Raw genomic sequence first — 7,947 nt, 5'->3', positions numbered from 1 at the left:
TATAGTGACAAACATTCACAGAATCCTGCCTTAAAACCGGAGGTAGAAGTGCTGACACCCAAAGTTGTGTTCTGACCTCTGCACTACAACATAGTATCTATGTGATCATGTACATATACTACATGCATATGCTCTCTCACACTTAAGCACATGTGCATACATGCATACACACATACCCACACATACCCACACAGACACACAGAGACACACACACAGACACACACACACACACACAAGCACATGCACACACACAGAGTATTAGAAGTCTGTTCCCATTAGCTAAGGAAAGAGAAGCAGGAAAATGTTTGTTAGAGGCAGAAAATTCTCAGTAATCAGGAAGCATCCTGGCAATCTAACATACGCCACGGTAGCACAGAAAACAATAGCTGCAGGTATCTCTTGTGAGCCAGTTCATTGGCTTAGTACAAAGATAGTGGACTCAGGAATATAATAGAACACAATGTTCACACAGTGATTTAATGACAGCTGATTGAGTGTAGGAATTACAGAGCCAATGCTAAAATAGATGTTTTGATTACTAAACACAATACACATAATTTTTACATAAATTCCTCTGTCTTCATGGCAGATACAGATTAATCTTGGTGTCTATGGCCAAGAAATCCTACCACATCTGTTAGTTCACCCTTTTCAGAAAACTTGTAGAACTATTGAGGAATTCGAGGAAGAAGCAAAAGCCAAAATGATCATTTATTTCTTTAGCCAATTGTCTCCTTTCTTGTGATTTTGAGTCAGTTTTTTACTAAACCTGAGATGATACATGAAAGTTATCCTAACAAATACAGCATTTAAGTGTGTTATATGCAAAAAAAATATTTATATACTATTACCTTACATAATACACAAATGTATTTGTTGTGATAGTCATGTGCATATGTGAGTCTTCCTAAAATTAAGTATGCATTTGTTTGTGTATTTGTATACAAACCCCAAACTTGCCCATGTTGGGTGTACCTGCACCATGCTCAGGAAAATGTGTTGCCAGCTTGTGCTACTTTGGTGCCCATTAGAGCACCTGGACAGTTGTCAGTGGCAGGAGTTACACATGAGGAACAAAAACATCCCATATTGAGTCACATGCATTAAAGGAACTGGCCTTCTGCCCGAGTGCTGTGCCACTTGTAATTATGAAGTGCCAACTGTGCTTGGTTTCTGTGCGTGCTGCTGGTGGGCTCTGCTCACTGCCATGCTGCACACTCTATATTTCGTGTTCCAAATCCCTTGTTCTGATTTGGAGTTTCGAGGTAGGATTACTGGAGATGTGGCATGGACAAGAAGCGTTCCATTTATTAACCTTAATAGTTTAGCATGTTTCTGTAGTAAGAGCAAATGAAGACAGATATTTTAATGCAATGAAATTTAATTTATCAAAGAGTGCATGCCCGCCTCTTTCCCTTCTCTACCCTTTCTTCCCTCCTTGTATGTATGTTTCCTTCTCCCTCTCTCCCTCTGTGTGTGTGTGTTCCTCCCTTTCTCTCCTTTCTTCCCTTATGTTCCCTGCACTGTCTCCTTCCTCTGTTAAACTAACACTTTGGATCACAGCTAATTTTTTTTTTTTTTTTTTTTTTTTTTTTGGTTTTCTCACCGCTTTAGTATTCAACCCTCCTGGCTAGATATAACTGTACTGAACTACTTCTACCAAACTAGCTCCACCCCACCTTAGCTGAGTCTGTTTCAAAGATTCTTTGGAACGTCTTATACATCTAGAGCTTTGAAAATATTCCATATGGCAGATTAATGCTTATATTTACTCTTTGAGGGACAAATGTTTGGCTTGTACGGGTTCAACAGTTTAAAGTTATGGTTCTCTAACCTAGGAGACACATTCAATACTCACTGGCAACCTGAGACACCTACACGTGAAGAAAGGCACCAATGCATTATGGTACCAGTGCAGGATATTCTGAGTTCTTGAGAGATCATTCTCTTGATAGTGTAATTTTTTTCACCATTTTCTTGTAATTTTCTTGTAACCAGCTGATCTGTAAGAGTTCCCAGTGGCTGTTTACCTTCCCATTTCTTATCGGAAGCAGAATCAGACCCCCCAAAAAGATTTCATGATCTTTGGATGAATGCATCAAAAGGAAATCTGCTGTCTCTCAACTCCAACCATAAAAATACAGGACGTTTTGTAGCCAGCACAGGGAAAATATTTTCTTAAGCATCTACTAAGTATAACAAAAATGTAACTATAATGTCCTAATCTTTGGATGTCTACAAAAATCTGCTTTTCTTGCTGTAAAACAAGATTTTCATGTAGAAGTTCTTTGCAGAAGGAAAAAATAAAGTGAAATTAGAAACCTGTGAGTAGGGGAGCAAAAAATGCTAAATAGCTGATACCACATATTATTTTATAAATCATGTAGCATTGATGATTATATTATTCCTGAGTTTTTATTAACAAAAGTAAAATACTTGAAAAACTTTCAAAAACATTTGCTTATACTCAACTGATGTTAAAGGCTTTAGTATAATGATCTATTTGTAAGTTTTTCAACAGTGTGAATTAGCCTACGTCACATTAACAGCTAAGCACTATGGGCCTGTCTATTTTCTCTGCTACACTCTTTGTCAACTCCAAACACCGAGGCTTGGCATCAACATGTTCCCCATGTTGGGTAAGGGGCCAAAAGTTTAATGTTATAACATAATGTACAGCTTTCAGTCAGAAAATACATGTTTCTGCTGCCTTAAAAAGCTGTGTTCAATAACTGCCCGAAGGCCTATTTAATACTAAATTTCTGGAAACACTCATGAGCCAAGAGGCATCTTCTCTTACAGGGTGAGCAACTTCAATACACTTAAGTCCTGGAGATGAGCCAGAATACTGGGATGAGTTTTAATGCATAGGAACTTTGATGCAGTGTGTGTGGAATCATTCCAAACTTTTCTTTTTTGGTGAATTCATCTCCTGCTAAAATGTAGTTCATCAGAGATGGAAAATGGTGAGGTATAGCTCTCTACTTTTGACTATATTGGGATGAACTCTGAAAATGTGTGGCTCTGGATACATTTTTTTGAGACATGCTTACTGAGTAAATCCTTTCTAAATCCTTAAAACAAGTTCCACTTGTCAAGTACCAGTGTGCTCTGCAGCTATTGTTCTCAGTAGGGTAATTTCCATTGGAGTGCACACATCTGCTCTAATTTAGTGACTTAATTTTATATTTGAAGCAGAGTACAACTCAATGCCACATTGTTTAAATTCCTCTTATTGCGATTGTAAAGACTATTGCCATAAAATAAATTAGTCCCAAACTTAATGACCTTGTGTAAGGGTGCTTTACTGTCACTAGTGAGAATGAAACTCTCAGTGTCCAGCTGTTGATACTGCTTCACTTCTTCTTTCTAGAGACTGTACTTTGATCATATCCATTCTGGGGGTTAAAGGGACAGAACAGCCAAGGAACTTCTTATTGTGGTCACAGAAAATACACACACACACACACACACACACACACACAGACACACACGCCAAACCAAACAAAAATATTTCAGTAACACATCTGGTAACATCTCAGTAGTCAAGCCAAGACATCTGGCTAGCCCCAAAGTTGAGGTTCAGCAAAGTGCCCTATACCCATGCAAGGCCAAAGGAAATCAAATGATCAAATCTATATCAGTGGAACAATGTTACAGATGCTGCCTAGTCTCACAGTAATAATCTAGTTTAGCATAGTAGCAGTAATACAATATATAGTATAAACAGTTAAGGGACAATTGTAAATTTTTATTGTTTTGTCTAACAAGATTATAGCATTCCTCAGTGTAATTGTTTTATAGAGCCAAGCAAACAAACATACAAATAACTAAGTAGATCTCTCTTTTCCTACCTCTTTCTCTCTCTGTCTCCCTGTCTCTGTCTCTGTCTCTGTCTCTGTCTCTCTCTCTCTCTCTCTCTCTCTCTCTCTCTCTCTCTCTCTTTCTCTCTCTCTCTCTCTCTCTCTCTCTCTGCTCTCTCTCACATATAAAACACACACATACACACACACACACACACACACACACACACACACACACATACATACACATACACACCCAAACTATTGAACACATATCCATTTGAATTTCAGAATAAAACTGAACCATATGATATTTGAAAACTTACCTAATGTATGTTGAGCCAAGATTCATTGATTTACTGCTTTGAATAGGTTCCTAATATAAGTTAGTGCCTAATAAGTGCTATTATTTGATGACTGACAAATTAACTTATTCATAGTAGGTGCTCAGTAACTGTTGACTCATTAGCTTTATCATCTGTTTTGTACAGTCACTTCCTAGAATTTGGAACAACTTCACGGCCATGGGACTTATTAGCTTTTAACTATACAGACCAAATGCTCTTCTAATTTTAAACATCATATCTTGTTTTCTTGACCCATGCATTTTGAATTATACAGAGCAATTGTTCTCAGCTCTACTGTCTGGAGACAACTTTGGTCTTGCAACATATCGCATGGATCACCTCCTCTGTCTGCTCCCATTCACCATGGCAAAAAAAGCCAACCAGAATTAATGGGCAACTGGGCTCTAAGCTCATTGGGAACAGCTGTTTCTTACTAAATATCATAAGTAATAAATTAATTCTTGCTAGAAACAAAAGTATAGACATTGTCATACTAAAAGCATTACCAGTACAAAAGACCAGTCAACAGAGCACCTGGAGGACTCCGTTGTTCAGACAGCCCGCTGGGTGTCATTAGTCTGCAGACTCAAGATGTGGGGTGTCTTCTGTTTGCTTGCAGAGGAAGACACAGTCATAAACTGGATAGGCAGAGATCACTGTTTCTTAGTTGGTTTGTTTGGCTAAGCTAGAATAATAATGGTTGTGTTGGTGGGACAATCACACAAATACCATGATAGAGTGTGGCACACAAACCTCTTAAAATAGGGACACTCGAAAGTCGAGAGAGAGAACCATGGACAATTAAACCACGGGCATGCATCAGCTAAGGTCCTGAACAAGTGAATTGATTAATTCATAATCACCCAACCTAGTAGCAGCCATGTCAGACTAAGAATCCAGATCTGCTGGAGCCTGAATGAGGTTCTGTGAAAAACTCCACATGAAACTGCATCCATTCATTTGACAGCCAGTCCAACTGGCCCGGTCACGTGGTGGTTATATGTACTCTTAAGGGAAGCATGAGGGTTTCAACTTTATGTTTCTGACATAAAGGCAACAGTGTAGAGGCAAAAGTGCAATGTGTGGAGGTTCTGCAAGATGGTACTTTTCTTATTGTTTGAGTTTTGGAAATCTGTCATATCTTTTATATGATAAAGGTAAAAGAATACAATCTTGTATGTTTTCTATTTAGTGTTTACCAAGGTAAACTTAACAACTCCATAGAGGATCTTCAACGGTCCATTTTACATATGAGGAGTTTAACACTCAAAAACAAATAGAATCATGTGCTCGGAACACACAGTAGGTAAGTATGGAGCCAGGCTGTGTACCATGGATGCTTCCATTCTGATGTGTTACTTTGTTGTGCTGTATGACCTAATATGTCACTATAGCTTTGATATGACTTGATTTGCCAGTGTCAGCATATGTTGCCTTCTTTATTGTATAGGAGATATATCTGTTTTCAAATACATGGCCGAAATAATTATGTTTATGGTTTTTGTAAGTGTATAGGATTCATTTCTTCATTTAATCATATAAAGTATGACTAAACTCTATAAAACATTGTATGATTTTATAGATATGGCCTATAGATAATTGTTTATGGAATAACTTCATTTGCCTACATTTATTACTCAAATACATTGCCTTGAGACTAAGCCATCACATCTATGTCCATAAAAATAGCAAAAAACTTAGGTCTGATATAGAAGATATCAGCTACCACCCAGAAAAACATGCCATTCTAAAGTCAGGTCACCACACTTTGATTAGAATCAAAATATAGAACATTACATGTTGCTCTCCTTTAAATATTGGAATATGCTATGATTTTGACTGGCCCTAAATTTACTTTCAATGTACATTACTGTATGTTCTAACGAGGTTCAAATGTGGGAGGATTCAATGACCTGTTTAATTTTTTCCTGCTGAGTGCCCACTGAACTAGGCTGATGATGCCACTGTTTCTGACGGACAGAGTAAGTTTCCTGTTGTTCTGTCAACACAATGTCCCATTTTCGGTACCGGCATAAATGGTGTCAGATGACTCCATGCAATTTTATTTTACATTTGTCCAGTGCTTGATTTTCTTAATCATACCACTTCTAATGGTAGAGAATTGGTATCTCATCAGGATTACAATTGGGATTTCCTAATGGCTGATGATGCAGAAACTCATTTTGTACATTGTAGTTGCTTACCACCATCTTTGGTTGAGTGTCTTGGCTTGTCCTTTGCCCATTTTTAATTGGGTGATTGCTTTGTATTAATTTTTAAATATATATTGGTGAAAGGTCCTTTGCCAAATATTTGTTTTCTCTTCTCTTAGTGTCTTTCACAGACATTAAACTGTTTGATTTTTTTTAAGTTCAATTTGAGGTTTTTGTTTTGTCTTTTATGCAACATGCTTCTAGTGTTATGTTTAAGGAGTCCTTGCTTAACATTTCATCCATTTGTTTTTGTTCAGTTCAAAGCCCTTGAGACTCTTTGCTGAGAGAAGAGAGTGGAAGTCTCTGAGGACAGTTGTGCATTTGTGTGCTCCTTGCAGTCTTGTCGGTATTGCTCCAGTATGTCAAAGCTCTGTGTTTCAGAGTAGATACAACTCTGATTTTCATAAGTACTTGGACAATTTTCTTCTCTGGTAAAATGTGTCCTTCTCTTGGTATTTTCCCCCCAAATTCAGCCCTGTCTACTTTCATAGCTGCTGTGACTTTATTTGTTTGCTAGTGTGTTAGGTATTGTTTTCATCCTCTTGCTTTTAACTGGTTTATATTTCCATATTGGAAATGTGTTTCTTATAGACTTTTTAAAACTCATTCTCTAAATCTTCTGGTTTTAATTTTTATTTTTTAAGATTTATTTTCAATTATATGTGCTTGAGTGTTTGTATGTGCATGAAGCCTACAGGTGCTCAGGAAGGGCAAATGGAGTGTCAGATGTAGAGAAGCAGAAGTTTGCAAACTGCACAGTATGGATAGTAGGAACCAAAATTAGGTTCTTTGCTAGTGTATTCTATTCATTTAACCACTGAGCCATCCCTCTAGACCAGCACATTTCTATTTAGTGCAAGTATTATTAGGTCCCATTTACTTCAGTTATCTCATTCATTTTATTTGTTTTCTAAATATTAACTTTGGATTTTCCCATAATTTCTTATTTCTTGGTTTTTGAGAGTATTTTTAAAGAAAGCTCTATATATCTAATCCTGTCTACTATGATTGTTTTACTGTGTGCTTTGATATTTTGGTGGGTTCTTTAAAATATACCTACTTCACTTTCCACAAATTGTGTGGATTGAAATAGTTTATATTAGTAATTTAATACTGAAAATAAAGTGCAGAAATTTTGCTCTGATAATACTTAATTATTTATTATAATATTTGTTTTTGCTGTCAAATTATTATTTTCAATGAAAGAGAAAAAGTGGCATGTCTAGTTAATCTAAAAGTCACAATTTTCATTGTGTTCTCCATTTTTGCTGTTTTAACTGTTCTCTCACCATTAAGATTTCTCTTTAGTAATTATTTTAGCAGATGAGTTAGGAAAACATTCTTTTGCTTTCCCTCAATCACAAAAACACCTTTACTTGATTTACACCCTCAAAAGTCATTTTGACTGACATAGGTCTGAGCTGACAATTCTTCTCTTGCAACTCCTAGAAAATATGCCACTTTATTCTGACATTTCATGACTTCTGATGTGAAAATTATCGACAGTATAAAGTCAGTATTCTCCTATAGATCATATATCAAACTTTCCTCTGGCAGTCTTAGCATTTGCTTTGTACCTTTATT

The sequence above is a fragment of the Micromys minutus genome (genome assembly GCF_963924665.1).
Source record: "Micromys minutus genome assembly, chromosome: 6".
Classification (NCBI taxonomy): domain Eukaryota; kingdom Metazoa; phylum Chordata; class Mammalia; order Rodentia; family Muridae; genus Micromys; species Micromys minutus.
This window is presented reverse-complemented; position numbering follows the sequence as displayed.